The 16,927-nt window shown below is 47.5% G+C and overlaps 1 pseudogene; it reads left to right on the top strand.

The window, feature by feature from the left end:
* The first annotated feature begins 7,706 nt into the window (after window positions 1-7,706).
* LOC144139420 (uncharacterized) lies at window positions 7,707-16,726 on the top strand (annotated as a pseudogene).
* The last annotated feature ends 201 nt before the right edge of the window (window positions 16,727-16,927 follow it).

Here is a 16,927-nt window from a genome sequence, read left to right as displayed (position 1 = left end):
GGCGCTCCCGGGCCTAATGATATAACATGTCCGTGTATGTTTTTCGGACTGAGTGGCTGGCCGAGGTGATTGGAGGTGTGTCGTCGGCCTCCCTTGGGAATTCCCGATGTAAAATGTCGCTGGCAGCGGCGTGAGCCTCCTTATTCCGAGGAGGGAGGCATGACGAGGCGTCCAAACAATGTGAATAGTCGGGATAGTTGTGGCGTGTTTTATAAGTGTGAGCGCATGCGGAGATTTTCGTCCTGATAGGTATTGCCGGCACGCCTGTGGCGAGTCAGTGATGATTGTAATAATTTGCTTTTTGCTAGAGGTGGCCGCTAGGGCGATGGCTGTCTCTTCTGCGACATCGGTGGTGCCATACTGAGGGGAAAAGATTTTTCTGGCCTTGTGTAAGCAGAAAACGCTTCTTAATAATACACAACACTAAAAAAACAGTTTTTACTCCCAGGATAAGAGGTCTTCAGACTTAGTTGTTGTTTTATACAACTACCCCCCCCCCTTCTTAAAAAAGACACAGTAAATCCCCAATGGGGTTTAGAAAAGATATAGCCTTCCGACCAAAGGTTATCTGAGGATAGGATGTCAGTATACCGTATTTACTCGCGTAATTAACGCACTCACATAATAAACGCACCCCCAACTTCACTCGTCAAAATTGGGTTTCTTTTTTACCCCGCGTAATAAACGCGCCCCCAACTTTTCAACCCTGCAGTCCCACGAATGGTCGTACAGTAGCTTTGCCTCTTCACTCGCTCCCGATGATGATGATCGCGCATGTAACCTAGAGCCGTTTCTCGGAGTAAAAGCAAACAAACACTCCGGGGCGGTGTTGTGGGACAGCGGGTCAGTCGGCTCAGCTCAGTCGGCTCAGTCCGCTGAGCGTCTAACCCTAGTTTTTTTGCGTGATAGTGTTGTTACTTGCTTGCTTTTCTGCTCGTCCTGCACCTTTCAGTCGGCGATGGGTCGAAATGGCTGTTACACGGCCAGTTTAAAGTTAGAATCTGGGGTACGCCGCTGAGTACGGGAGCCGCACTGCCGGTATAGACATTTAGGAATTGACGAAGTGAAGCCTTGACAAATGAACACGAGTGTAGTTCTATAAAAACGCTGATTGTTTAAGAACTTTACGCGTATATTTACTGCGAAAGGTAGGTTTTCTAATGCATTATTTTTTCGTTGCGGCCTTGTTTCGTCACTTCGAAAAAGTTTTCTGAAAATTACCCCGTATAATAAAGGCACCCCCAACTTTGCTTCTGTTTTACGCGAAAAAAAGTGCGTTCATTACGCGGGTAAATATGGGATTGCATCGCCAAAAAATATGTGTTGGGAAATATAAACTTCCCTCTTACGACCAAAGTTCTAAGCTTCGACATAATGCTTCAAAAGTGTACAACTCACCACATTAAAACCATCACATCTAAACCATGGGTAAGTGACCAGCGCTGTCTGCGTGCACTTGTGGGCGGGTTGTTTTTTTCAAATGCAGCGTATGCCATCAGCTACTCCTACCGGATGTAAAACACTGGAAAAAGCTTGAAACCCTGTGTTGTGAAGCACGGTAGGCCGTTCGAAATTCACTGCCAAGGAAATTTTACATGCGTGAGCACAAGCCAGTACACTTCGCGGTATAGCCGAAGAGGGATGGGTTGGATGATTTTAGCGCCTGGACATCACCAAGGGGGGCAGAAGACTCCGGCTACAAGCCGATTTTGAGCTACCCGGTAGACAACCGCAGAAATGTCTGGTTCCATCATGGGGTGACGTCCTCGTCATCACGAACAAGCCACAACCAAAAAACGTCAATCACAACCATACCAAGACGATGGTAACCGAAAAATTATGATCACCTTCGAAGACTTGCAAATGGAGATAGAGACAGCAAAGCAAGTGACACTGTGTATGTCATCAGGGGGGAAGCAGTAACTGATGACCGTGTTTCGCAGCGCTGAGAGCGCCTGAAAGACCGAAGTTCAAATGTACATATGCATGGTATCAGAATTTCTAGCCGGGTAAGCGACTGAGGTTCATACATTTTGCCTGTACTGAACATCCATCCAATAACCTTTGGCACTCAAGGAGCCATAGGCTCGCTCAAAACCGCTTGCCCCAGTGATCGCAAAATCCCTATCATAGCCGACGGCCGACAGAGCGGTGCACATTATACAAACGATATGTTTTTACACACACGTTACGTGACGGAATGCCACGAGAAGGGGCCCACATCTTCAACACAGCCCACAGGAAACCAAAACACGATTCCGACGTTTTGGTGCGACCAATTGTCTGTACCTCAAAATACACGATATTGAAAGCAGTGTCCAGTGAGTTCTTGAGTATTTTTTACCTTCACGCGATTTGCAGCGTGAGCTACAAGACGCGTGAGGGTAGGCTGAGCAGTTTGTAAGGGTTGTGAGCTTGTAGGTTGAGCAGTTTTGCATGGCTCCTGGAGAGCCGTGCTGCGCATGCGCAAGGAACAGTCACGTCACACGGTGCACAGAACGTTTTCTCGCTTCCCGGCGTCTCTCACACATCCCACGCGCCCAGCGTCTTCGCTGACCTACGTTCCGCACGTGGCGGCCCGGTCCACTTGATGATAATGCGAGGGGGGGCCGGGTGTAGAACCGATGGCATGTGCGTCGCAGCAACACCGGCGTGCGCCTGTGGAACCAGCTTAGCTCTGGGGCGATTGGTGACGCTGCGCTGGAGCCGCTTCATAAATATACATGTGTCGCATAATGCGTATACCATGTGTCTGTCATTGAAGCAGCAGTAAGCATGAGAATCAAGGTAATCCTAGAAAACCAGGAAAGCTAAGAAGAACCAACTGAATCCTAGCTCACGCTACGTATATCCTGGCATAGCCGAGCTAAGCCACTACAAGTTTTTTTCAAATATACGTAGCTCACAGCGACGTCACTGTAGCTGCCACGTTGGAGCACTGGTTGCACGGTGGAGGGCTGTGAACTTATCTGCTGCTCTCATCTCAAAGAGTGCTGGGAAAGCTGAGAGAAGTGTTCTAGAAATGGCTATAGGGACGTCCCGTGCAAGAATTGTGTTCGAATGCTGGACCCAATTTATGTTTTTATAACAAAGCTCGGACAGATTTGGAAAAGTGAGCCCGGAAACGTTTTTGTGCACTTCACGTAGCCTCGTTGATCCTATTATTCCCAAATGTAAGGCACTTAGGCTAGCAGCGTTTTGAAAAAAAGTATATCCAAAATGAATCATAAATTTGTTTACAGCCGCAATCACTCGTGTTTGTTATGTGCCATTAAGCGAAAGCTTTGCATTTTATTTCTAGCTACGCGACTTCTAAGAAAAACTGTAATGCTGTCGTGATTACGTCATCTTCAATTGCGGCAATATATTCGTCATTACAGTCATGAAACTTTTGCGTCATAGCAGTGGTGGTGGTGCCGGATAGTAGTGATTTCAGCTCCACCGTGCGGAGGCATTTTCATCTTTGGTCACCGTTCGGCGCTCCATTGCATGTTCTTTTGACGCATAGTTGTGTGGGCATCACTTTTCACACCAACCGCTTGGGTAGATGTTGCGCCGTCCATCAGATAAGAGGGAGCACCGATTGCAGAAATGGGTTCAGGGGTGTGACTGTCTACTTTCATGACTATCGTCGGGATCCTCTTCCGATTACACCATTTTGTTCTAGTTAGCCGTACATATGCACTATCATCGCTAACGTGCGTGGCTACATTTTTAACTTGCATTCTCAAATTAGTCGCGTTAAGCGGTGAGACAGCGTCCTCTCATAACCGTTGTTGGGATAATTTCTTATTTGCGTTCTTTTCTTCTTCGCTTTTGTCTCTTTCCTCGCCCTCCTAAGTCCTACACAAACACTATTACCGTAAATGTGATTTGCTATATCTGCCATTAGCATTCGCAAGTTACTCCCGCGTCGGCCTCACACATATACACGTCTTTAACACGCGTTTTTATGTCTAGAGCCCGAGTGAACTAAGTTCACCTTTACCTAGAGCCCCGGACCGGCCATGTTGTGGAGGATCCGGGATGAACTGAAATTCTGAAGGCCAAGGGTTTGCATCAAAGACAAAAGTTCACTTAATTTTCTTCTTTTTAGTTGTCATTTTGTAAACGCCTACCGAGATTCTGGACCATTGTTCGCTCATGTTGAGGCTGGACGCCGTATTTACGCGTGGTTGGGAATTTATTGCATTCGAAATGCAAGTACTTTTTTTTGGTTTGCTATTCTGGCTTAAGCGTAGGGTTACTTGTAGTGCAGTCTGAGCAGTGCATTATCAAATCAAACTTGGTAAGTTAGCTGAGAGAACGTATAGCGTCCACAGTAAGAACAACTTCAGAAGGACAGTGGCTACTGTAATGACACAGTGATTCTCTATCTTTTAATATCTAAACTTTCGCTTAGTATTATCACGGGTTATAGGTGAACAACGCCCCATTGCGCCATGGCCTGCCATCGACGACGATGAGTGAGGGGTTGGTGTGCAGCATGCGGGGGGGGGGGGGGGGAATGGGGAGAGAAAACTCCTGTATTGAGACAAATAATGTCCTCACGGGAGTGGTGCCTGCTTCATGGGTATTCATTCCCCATCCCTCTCACGGCCACCTTGTAAATATTGCAAATACATTGCTCAGCACATTGTTTATCGTACTTTACAATGGTTCCTCTCATCAGTTCTGTCGCTACGGAACAGTGTGTTCAAATGACTGACAAACCCTTCGCGTTGTTGTTTTCTATCCAAATCAGGGTTGATTGGATGCTGCGCAGAGACGTGTTGCGCCTTCTACTAAGCTTTCTTCAGGAGATGGAACTGGCGAACTCGTGGTGAAAGGACCCTAACATAGACTAATTAGGAGGAGCTTTTGGGCGGAGCAATTGCCAGCATATCCAGCCAGGCTAACGCCGCCTGATACCAATCAACAACAACCACCATGCCCAACATAATCTATCTTTATCGATATTAAAAGTGGCCAATTAGAACAACTCACATAGAAACACCTCGAACATGTACGTCATCTTTGTGTTGTAAATACTGCAGAGCTGAACCTAAGCTATTGCGTACTGTTCAATATTTTGCACAATAAGTTCACGAAGAAACCTGCTAACACAACTGAACGCGCCTCTGTATAGTACTCGTGGTAGCCCACTGATGACTGAGGCTTTCACCTCGCACATTGAGCAGTTTGTAATCACTCGGTGCTTCTTTTTATTGCAAATTGAAACACCTAGCTGCGCTAAAGTGGGGGGAGATGGTGGAGTCATAACACTTTAATTAACAGTTACTCGCAGCGAGTTTGAAAACACCTTAAGAAATGAAGAGAACGAAAACTCGAAGTCACGGCAGGGACATCAGGGACAGTCCACCGCTCCTGATTAGTAGCGGTGGACTGTTATGGCAGTGACGTAACTGAACCCATCTTTTGTACCCACACGCTGTTGCCTTGGTAATACCGCATGTACTCACAGTATGACTGATACAAATACGAGCGTTCAACTCCAGGAAGATGAATTTTTGATCAAATTAGGAACACCCGGGTGTAAAGGAACTTGCGGTGGCAAAGGAAGTGATAAAATGTATGGGAAGTCCTATACTCCTAAGCAATTTGCAGTACCTAAATATTAAAAATGAAATGATTACATAAACAAGTGGTCCCCCTGAAAAATGAGCTGGCTTGTTGTTTAAGCGCCGAGAAAAACACGGTCTGACTGTGCTACGGTGATGGTTGCACTGGTGCAAATATATGGAAAACATCCGGGTACGGATGCTTTAAATACTTGTTTTTGAAAGGAGCGGATGTGATATTTTTCCCCTTGGTAAACTTGTCGGCGCAGGCCGTAAGCCGACACAGCCGTTTTACTTCCGCAGTTTGCTTTGCTCTCAACAGAAACGACTGACAGGAGCTTGTCGCCAGTACTAGCGAGGTTTTAAAAGCCGTAATTTAAACCTCGTCCTCTGGCCACACATTTAGGGGATGTGTTGTATAGGACGAATAAAAAAGCAAGCAGCAGGATTCTTTTGTCGGAGGACGGTAATATTTGTTATGGGGCAATTTCGCTTTTCGCTTAATCGCAATTGCCTCAAAGGGAATTTCTGAATAAAATAAAAGAGGAAAGGGCCATGGCTTGCGCATACGTTGCTGGATGTCAGGACAAAACTAATTTTTAAAAATTAAAGAAAGTTTTTTTCAGTGAAATTGCAGTAATTAGTGGTCGTTTGATTTGAAGTCGTACGACAAAAACTTTCTGTGCCCCAACTACGTCTTCCTGTAAGATAATTGATGACAATTACCTGTTAATGAAAGCGAACGAAGAGTGTACTGTAAATTGAGGGGTGAGCGTTTCTTAAATTCTTTCCGCGAAAGAAAATATAAACATCGATAAAGGATTCACACAAATATAACAATGAAGCTTCTCATTGTTCAAAAAGAGTCACACCGGGCAGAGAAAATGCCATGTGAGAGGCCGCACCCGGCTGTTATCTACATTAGTAGTGAAGTGCTTGTTTCCGTCTTTCTTTTGTCCTCGGGATCTTCCTACAGAACGCCTGCAACAAGTTCACGGAGTTGGACATTTTGGCGCGGGTATCCAATCTAAACCTAGGCCAGACGTCGTACCTATATATGAAGGACTTCCTCAGCGGCAAGACGGCGGAGCTCAGAGCCGGCGAGCTGAAGACGGACGAGAAGAGATTAGGTAGCCGGGGAACCCCCCAAGACCCATGCTATTCACCCATCTCACCCATGCTATCAACCTCGTCATGATACAAGTTGACAAAAGACTATGCGAGCTTGAATGGCTGAATCACGAGATAAACGCGGCCGACATCAGGCTGTGGGTGGGCGGAGGCAGCGATGCCCACATAGAAGCCACACTGCAGACGGCCGGTGACGCTATCGAAGAAAGCCTTGAAGGTAGGGGACTGCGTTGCTTCCCAAGCAATTAGGAACTCCTGATCTACCAAGCGATCAAAACGCACAGGATCAAGAAGCACAGGGAGCACGCGAAAATACCGAAATCCTAACCAGGGACGGTAACACAATACCGACGGTTAGCAAGATCCCAGTCCTGGGGATGACAATCGAAGCGCCCGGCAGGAACTGAGACACCGTCACCCGCATCACAGGAAAGGTGAGGAATGGGACAAGACTGCTCAAGCGCGTCACCACCAAGGAGGGGGCATGAAGCAGGAGAACCCCACCAGACGTATTCACTCCTTCGCGCTCTGCCACATAGCGTACGTGGCAGCGTTCCCCAAGTGGATGAAAAGCAAAAAACAAGCTAGACATACTAATCCGGAAAGCTACACGACAGCCCCCGGTTTGCCCGGATCTATCAACACGAACCGCTTCATTCAGCTGGGCATACAGAACACGCTCGACGAGGACACCCGAGCGCCAAGAGCCACTCAGTTGTAAAGAATGTCGTAGGCGGACAAAAAGATCCTGTACAAATCAGGCATCGGTTATCACGAACAGGGATCGAAATGCCCCGTCCTCGATCGCGTACGGCGGAAGGTGCGGGTTGAACCGTTTCCGAGTAACATGCACAAGAACTAGACCAATACCACAGGCCAGTTTCGCGACGACACCACTGCTGCGGCAGCCGTGGTGCATGCCGGTACTTGTAGTCGTCTGGGGGCACCAGCCAGCCGGAGTGCCTGAGCGTGCCCTTTCCAAGAGATTTTTCGATCATGTAGAGCCGTCTTACGATGGGAGGATTTACGTGCTGTGTTCCTGGATGCTAGAACAACAGCACAAGGGATAAACCCTTGGGTTTCTACGTCTTTTTTAAAGAGCTAAAGCTTCGGGAGACGTGGATTGAGTGTATCAACAGAGCTGGACGGGGCGGCAGGTAAGACATCTTATTAAATGTATGGTTCCTCTTTGAAACTAAATAAGCGTACTGCGGTGGTTTATTTTCTGTAAATGTATAATCATGAAGCCTAACATACGAAAGAATATTATATTTGCTCACTCTGCCTGCGTATACTCTTACCGGATAGCCCAGCCGCCGCTCGTGGTTGTGCACAGGGTGTCGAACCGGAATTTGTTCGGGTTCGGTTCGGGTTCCGGTTCAAGCCTTTCGGGTTCAGTTGCGGTTCGGTTCCGGAGCACCATTCTGTTCCGGTTCGAACCAGTTCGAACCGGTTCAAACGAGTTCGGAGAAAAAAAAGCAGGAGTGTTTTTGTGTTTGATTTTTTTAGTGCTGTGTTTTCGTTTCATTGTAACGTCGTAATAAAACAAATTCATATTGTAATTTTCTTTGTGCAAACGTTCTCATTTTGGCGATTCAAAAAGACCCAGCAACCTTTTTAATTTTGTTTGAAATTTCAAATGCTTCCGGAACGTACTCAACGAACACGTGCAATAGTAAGATTTTAGAGGTTCGCAGAACACCTCACTATTAGGCAACTTGGATACTTGCTAAAAAGATTTCTCTCTATTTCTCGTCTTCGACCGCCGGAAAAACGTCACTACAGCAGTGGAGGGGATATTGGCCGGCTTTCCTTCAGCTGGAGCAATGAACGCATTCGATAGGCACGAAATAAAAGTGGAGATACTTGAACTATATAAGTCGCGAAAGGCCGGGAGGATTTCTTTCTATGTAAGCACTAAAGGACACACCACTACGTATCAGTAGGTTTGAAATTGTTTATTTACATGTTCCGTTGTCGCGTTTCTCTGTGGTAGTAGTCATCATCATCACCAGCCTATCTACGCCCACTGCAGGACAAAGGCCTCTCCCATTATTCTCCAATCACCCCGGTCCTACGCTAACTGCGACCAATTTATCCTCGCAAACTTCTTGATCTCATCTGTCCATCTAACCTTCTGCCGCCCCCTGCCACGCTTGCCTTTTCTAGGGATCTACTCTGTTACCCTTAATGACCAACGGTTATCTTGCCTTCGCCATATATGCCCTGCCCACGACCATTTATTCGTCTTAATTTCTACTAATATGTCCTTAACACGCGTTTGCCCCCTGCCCTCTCTGCTCTCTTCTTGTCCCTCAATATTGCGCCTATCATCTTCCGTTCCATTGCGCGCTGAGTCGTCCTCAATTTAAGTTGAACCCTCTTAGTGAGCCTCTAAGTTTCTATCCTGTAGGTGAGTACCGGTAGGATGCAGCTGTCATACACCTTCTTCTTCAGGGACAATAGCAGGCTGCCATTCATTACCTAAGAATGCCTGCCGAATGCACTCCACCCCATTCTTATCCTTCTAATTATATCTGCCTCATGGTTGGGATCCGGGGTCAACTTTCCCTACGTATATATATTCGCTTACCATTTCCCGGCCTGGCCTCCTATCTCAAACCGCTTGGCTGTCCCGAGGTTATTGAACATTACTTTAGTTTTCTGCACACTAATTTTTAGGCCCACGGTCCTACTCTGTTTGTCCAGTGCGGTAAGCATGCTTTGCAATTCCTCCCCCGAGTTACTTAACAAAGCAACGTCATCAGCAAATCTTAGGTTACTGAGGTATTCTTCATTACCCTTACGCCCACCTGTTCCCAATCCAATGTTCTTAATACTTCTTGTAAACATGCTGTAAATAACGTCGGAGAGATCATGTCTCCTTGCCTGACGCCCTTCCTTATAGGTATTTTACTGCTCTCAATATGAAGGATGATGGTAGCTGTAGGACCCACTGTAAATATCCTCTAGTATTCTTACATAATGCATAATGGTAGTAGTAGTCGTCGTCAAATCCATCTACATCGTCGTCTTCCTCACGCATGACTGGCGGCCCAGGATCGCTTTGTGCGCACGCTTTCACATGTGTTCGAAACTGGAGCGCGTCAACACACGCTAGAACCGGTGACAACCGGGTCCGCGAACTATGCGTCTGTAGAGCCAGCTGTCTTGTGCATCCCCTAGAGGCGCGGTCGCACATGACATGAACTGTTTTCTTAGTATTTTTTTCCGAGCGCCTCGCGCAAGCCTGGACGATGTCAGGCTCTCCACGTAAAGCGCCTGCTCACGTGCGCGGTAAGCGGCTGGAGTAACTATGACCCGGGTGTTTTCTGATGACGCCACACACATTTAGTCAGCAACAACAGCTTTGCTGTTAAAAATGGTGCAGCTTGCACTACTGGCACAAGGCTGGAGAAACAGCGGAGCTGAGGGTCATCCTCGCTTTTCCGGATCGTGCTCTTTTCCTATGTTTTGCTGGGCTCCGGTCAGTTTTTTAGATTTCGGGATGTTCTTGCTAGGCTAAGCTAAGCGTTGAAGGGTGAGGCCAAGTTTACCCGGTTGTTACAAGGCCGTTCCGGTCGGTCCCCAACACTGACAGCGGATCCCTGGAGGAAGAAGCAAGGTCGACCTTCAGCTGCACTGTTTCTCCAGCCTTGCACCACTAGTGTAGCTGCGCCAATTTGTTTTTGCGTTTTAGTAGCCCAAAAAAGACTCTCACCTTTAAAGTGGTATATAGTAAAGGGTGCGCACACGCATATGCCCCTTGTGCTATCACTCGAGCAGGCACGAAAGCTGGCTTCACCGTTATACAATCCTTTCGGCGGTGGTGCACCAACTACGTGCAGCGCAGATTTAGTTCTTAGTATTTTTTTGCGAACGCCACCGGACCAGGTTCAAGCTTAAGCAGCCCCGCTGTTAAAAGAAAGCCACAAAAGCAATGCAGAAATTAAAGGCGTATCTGCTGCGAACAGTAAAGCAGGCAGCACCGCTTCGTGCTGCGATACCTAGATCTTTCGCAGTGCTTCCAGACACGAAGGAAAGAGTGAACGCGTTTACCGGGAGTTTTGCCGAGTTCCTTTAACTGCACAATCCACTGGAAAATGTTTTTCATTGAAGGTCAACGATTAAAACAATAAAACGATATAAAAGGCTCGCAGGGACACTTAAGTAAGCTTGTGTGTGTGAATGTGCAAGAATTACACTTTATGTCCCCAAATTTCTTTTTAATAATTCAGTTAGGTCATTTATATTTTTCAATTTGAATTTTATTCTTGGCTCATAAACCCACAGTTTCATGAACAAACAACGCGGACGAACCGCACCACGACTACGAGAGTGCGCCACGCAGACGTGGGGCACCGACGGAGCACACGTCAACGGTGGTCGACCCACTGCTGACTTTAACGGAATGCTAGGTCCTATGTTCAACGAAGAAACAGCACTTCGTGAGTGCACGACGATACGAGGACTGCCCTGCTCTGGCCGTAAGAACGACTTATTCTCGCGTCTTCTAGTGGACAACGAGCAACGTCGCCAGCTCTCCAAACGAACGAATGTGTTAACGATACTTCAGGCTGCTTACGACGACAAACGGCAGAGGAACTTGCAAGCCGCGCTGTTTGTGAGGAGGATGCTGCGTGAAGAACGAGAAAGTTTTCTGAGACAACTGGCGAAAGTTAGCCGCACTTTTGCCACAGCGCCTGAACTGCACAAGATCCGGACACAGGCCCCATGCATGCACGACGACACGCAGACGAACGAGACGACGTATGCAAAAGTGCGATTGCCTGCTCACCTGAGGAGGAGGAGGAAGTGGAGGAAAAAAATTGTTCCTGCGTGGCGTGCGAACTAAACTTTTAAATAAGGGCGATGACCCCGCGCCGGCACCGGTGCCCGCGGAGGCCGCAGACGCGGCCGCGGAGACGCCAGTGCCATCTCTCGCCCCCGGCGCGGATCCTCCCGCGGTGAAGTGCGAGGAGGTGGCGCCGCTCGTCGGCACCCCAGCAAAGAAAGAACTGAAACTAAAGCGTGGCAAACTGTTCGAATAGCGACGCAGTGAAACATCCCCCTCGCGAGGGGCACGATCAAATGCAGAGCATTTCCGGGGGCGCACGACGTTAAGTAGTTTGCGTTACGTTAATGTTGTTGCACTTGTGGCAACTGCTGACAAGAGAGCGCTCGTCAGCAGTAATTTGAATAAGTCAACTATATAAGGCGCGTTCGTAGCGTCCCATTCTGTGTCGGCTTTGTGGCGCAGTGGGTAGAGCCCCATGTACATTGCGTTCCGCCCGCAGGGTCGAGGGATCGAAACCAGGCGCCGGATAGTATTTTCTTTTATATAGTGTAGGGGGAGGGGTGCGGACAACGACGGTGCGGACTACGACGGGACAACGCGGGTGACATCGTGAGTTACTGAAATGCTCTGCATTAAAAAAAATGACTGACTATTACGATACACCCTTATGTGAAAGTTGAGGGAAGCACGAACTGACGTCTTCTAGGTGACGGCGTATAGCGCCTGCGTTTCAGTAAGTGATCGCGTCATCAGCAAACGCACGACGGCTCGCGCTAAGCTCTGGCGTTCTCTCGTAGCGCGGGCCGTCCCCGGGGAGCATGTCTCGCGCGGTTTCAGCATACCGCCCTCGCGCTCACACTTTTGCATTACTTCCATCCTCCACTTTCATGTTTGCTTTAGCTTCGGTGGCCTCTCCGTTGTCTCCGTAACAACGAGGCCGACCCTGAGAGACAACGCAGAACGAGATCAACGGGTGCTTAAAAGCTGCTATCAAGAACATGACTCCGTAGAACTGCCGCGGCACCGCCTTGTGTTCCACTCAGCTCACCGACCACCTCGTCTTCAAATAAAGCATCCTCGCCGCAGTCTTCTGGCAGGCAGGCGTGTAGCCTCCTGGCCAGTGGGCAGCGCCCTGGTGCCGCCGACGCCACCTCCGCCTTCCCCTTCTGGGATGCTCACCTGAACCTTCTGGCAATGGGCACCTTCCCTGCAGGCTACCCATTGCCAGTCCGTCCGTCTACCATCTTTTTTTTATTCCATCGAGTATCGCCATGGTGAGGCTTTGCGTCCCACACCCCCTCCTGGGTGGCTGGTAAAGGGCTGCCCCTCGTTTCCAAATCACGTATCCTCGCTGAAATCTCCTTTCTGGTGGGCAGGCAGGCAGACAGGTGATTTTGCTGACAAGCGGGCACCCTTTTGGCAGGACAGGCGATTTCTCTGGGAAGCAGAGAGCCTGCCCGACCGCCATTATATTTGATACCATCAAATGTCCACACAAGCACGCGCACACACGCGTATTTTCGCCCAAAAGCAAAAAATTTCGCATTAAAAATTAGTTGATCTGCTACGCTTTTCAAGTACCTATTGTATCCGCTGACCAAGTACCGGAAGCGCTTCTGAAGATCGTCCGGCATACCCTCCCATCCAGGAAAAGATCTACTACAACGTAAGGACAAGTGCACGCGTTGGGTGACATGCAGCTCGCGGAGCCCCATCGCTAACTTCTGCAGTTACGCCCAAAGTTTGCCTTTGAGCGCCGTTTTTAAAAAGTGGAAGAGGTTAGCTTATTGGCCTGTGCCATCTCTCCTCATGTTCCCGAGGGTGATAAACAGCGCCGCATCAGGGAGTGAATGAATGCCGTTGTGCGGCCCACAGTTATAGGCCCGAAATAAGCTTTAACTGGAACGTTATAGTGGATTACTCGCTAAACAATGACCTGAAATTGCTTTTTAACGGGTGAAGAGGACCAATGCGTTGTTTTACCGAAAGGTATGTTCTGTGAGCAGGCTTTAAGAGCAGTGCATAAGAATTCTAGAGTGACAACACAATTGTTTGTGTTTTTGCTCCTTCAGCCATCAGGAAAAAGCACCAACTAGCCCAGCGTATACAACACTCCAGCAGTTAATGATGTCTTTGGAGGCCTTCACAAGGGGGCAGGGATGCATTCGACTTAATAACACATTGAAAGCTTTACACAATATTTAAACACCAAGCACATGGGAACAACGATGAATAAGCCATGATATGCTGCCTCGGAATATACGTTCAAGCATAACTTATTCTTAATGCTAAAATAAAAATGGGGAAATGAACAGTATCTAATACAAACTGACAGTATATACGGACAACTTTAAATTATATTGAGGGTTATAATAGGAAGGAAAACTGATCGGTTGCGCGACTACACAATATGCGTAATATTTGGTGGCGCTGTCAGGCGAGTGGAAAAAATACCTTTAGACACAAGATAGGCCACCATAATAAAAAAATAGAAATTACACTTTTGAAGCCCCGGAACCGGTTCGGAACGGTTCCTTCGATTCGTTCCGGTTCGGGATCAGTTCCAAAATGGCGGAAAAAATACGGGTTCGGTTCAGTTCCGGTTCCGGGCGAAAATTCGGGTTCGGTTCCGGTTTTCGGTTCAGTTCCGGTTCCGGTTCGACACCCTGGTTGTGCATGCCGATCATTTTGGAGCGCATCTTCTTTATTCTAGCGGTTTTTAAAGACACTAGTCTTTCTTGGGCTACTTAAACCGAGAAAGTTTGGTCTGTCTGTATTTCTGTCTGTCTGTCTGTATGTCTGTGTGTCCGTCTGTGACTCGATTCAGCCATCCGGCCAAAGCAAAACAATGCCTGCGGAATAGTCTTACATAGTCACAGTTAAATCTACCCGTCTATGACCGGTGTAATGTTCATACTTGTCAAAATTGTTGAAGAAGAACAAGACATTAAGCAAATATGAGACAACAAATCAATACAGAAGTGATATTTGCAGTGTTCCTATATAAAAAAATCAAACATGCTTGACTTTTGCGAAATTATATACTTCATCAACTGCAGAAAAAGAATTCACTCCGCCGTCGCCTGCGGTCACCCGCGCCACAATAACTTCTGGCGCCATTTTAAGAAATCAACCGGCAACAGTTAGGCAAGGTTCCACTAGATAGGTTCCATGTTTTGCTTGCAACGCACGTGGAGTAGGGAAATGCGGTTCTATAAACGTTGAAGTAAGGCGCTTCGACGAACGCGCGTCTTCGCCGTACGGCAGCGTTCGCATCGAGACACCGGGTTTGGAGTTGTGGAACGCTGGAAATTTAAAATCATTGAAGCAAACCTTTGCGTCTTTACCTTGGGAGGAGCGCGACGCAAAAGGAACAACATGAGAGGTGCGCGGGAAAGCGAAGGGAGGCATTTACTTCGCAAAAGCCGATAAAGACTATGGTCTTTTGACTGCATTTGCAACGAAAGGAGCAGATACGCGGCGAATTTTTTTTATCGCTGCGCACTATTATTATTATTACGAGTTTTTGTGCTGAGGTCTTTTAGGTTTCCATGTTGTGCAAGGGCTGCACCGCGTACGTGGATTGCGTTTTTTTAAGAAGGCAAGTGGCAAGCACGCACGCAAAATGGGAACGTAAGCTCATTGACGAGGCTCTCCTAATAGTTCTACTGTACATCGACACCTTACGTTTTTAGAAACGACGTAACGTACTTCACGACACGCTTGCAACAACTTAGCCGGAACTGTTGTGCCAAAGGGCGATTAGCTTTCGCGGATCCCCCTCGAAGCAAACGGTGCCTCTGTAATCTCGCGCTTTCCGCAAAATAGTTATCTGGGGCATGCACGCGGCCGATTTCGCTGCAGCTATGTAGATGAGTGGCACAAACAGCTGTATATTTTACGGGTGTGTGGCGTTGTCGAGTAAGGCTGAAAATAAAATTCCATTTGTCATTTGCCCTTGACTGATATGGAACCCTTTGTACGTTTTTCAAGAGGAAGTGATACTGTTGTCTCAAAGGGGTACCATACAGACTGGACATTTAAATGAAACCTAAAAACACAGTAAAGTCATCCCGGTGATGTTCAGTGTGTCATATGCAATAATGCTGAACTTTTTGTGCTCAGGTTCCCAAGTTTACCCCTACCACGGGACACCGAGTATGCAGTGCCCACTTCGAAGGAAGAAAAAAGACGTACATGAACAGAGTAATCTTCCCGCTGAGACCCCAAAAGGTGGAAAGGAGGCGACCACTGATAAGGACGAAGAAAATATGAGCGGAAGCAATGCAGAGAAATAGCATTACGTTGTTGCACATGCACCAATCAATATTTTGTTATGGCTTAATGCAGGAAATGGCTACTTAAGGGTTGTGCTACTGCGTAAAAAAGGTATGATGCCGAGGAAACTTAAACTCGTGTATAGGTATATAAAAGGCAGTATACAAATTCTCACCTGCAGCTTCACACTGTGTTGTAAAATCACCGAAAGACATGGCTTTATTTTTTCATTTTCACCTGACAGCCGGAAGTTCCCAACTATCCAACTGTGGCACCCCAGCACGACCCAGATGGCTCAGCCTCTGCTATCACTAGTAGCAGCAGTGACAGTGAGGACGCCGCACAGCAAAGCACTCATCTACTTATGAACCATGCCTACTGCAGCCAAGAGTCACGCTATGACCAGCGTGCCAAGAAAGTTGCTGAACGAAATATAATAACTGAGATTGTAGAAAATCTGTAGCTCCTTACGCGCATGCTGAAGAGCTGAACCGCCAGCTAAAATGCTCTCAACAGGACCACGCTGAAGCAAAAAAGCTATGTGACCACCTTCAGCAAAAGAATAGGTGCTTGCGGCTTGAGCTATTCTCTATGCAGAAGAAAGTCAAGGGGTGCAAGGCTGAAGCTGCACAAAAGATCAACATCACGTATGAAGCCCATTTAGAAGACGAAAAGAAGCTGCGCTACTACACTGGCTTCACATCCAGAAAGTGGTTTGACAGTTTTTGTCCCTACTTGAACCAGATGCCAAAAAGCTGCGGTTCTGGCAGATGAAGGAAACGGAGAACGAGGGCCGGAACATCATCCTGCCTTTGAAGACACAGCTTGTGTTTGCCCTGATGAGGCTGAGCCTTGATGGCCTTGACCTTGCGTACAGGTACGCCGCCAACGTTCAAGTGTGTTTTTTGGCATCGATACTTAATTTTGCCTTTGCATATGGTCTAAGTGAAGTGAATAATGAAACTCTGTTTCCATGCAAATACATTTACGAGCACATTCTGTGTATATTGTTATTTATGAATATACTGTGAGGGAAACAAAGAGAACCCAATAGGCCCTAAAGGGGCCATGAAGACCAAATACGAGTTTGTTTTATTCAGAAGATTTGTGTTTTGTAATACCCTCAGAGCTTGCCCGGAAGCAAACGAATTTTCAGACG

Source organism: Haemaphysalis longicornis, unplaced genomic scaffold (assembly GCF_048455015.1).
Source record: "Haemaphysalis longicornis isolate Haplotype H1 unplaced genomic scaffold, Haemaphysalis longicornis Haplotype H1 scaffold_5, whole genome shotgun sequence".
Classification (NCBI taxonomy): domain Eukaryota; kingdom Metazoa; phylum Arthropoda; class Arachnida; order Ixodida; family Ixodidae; genus Haemaphysalis; species Haemaphysalis longicornis.
Note: the sequence above shows the minus strand (reverse complement) of the source record. Positions and strands in the feature narration are given on the sequence as shown.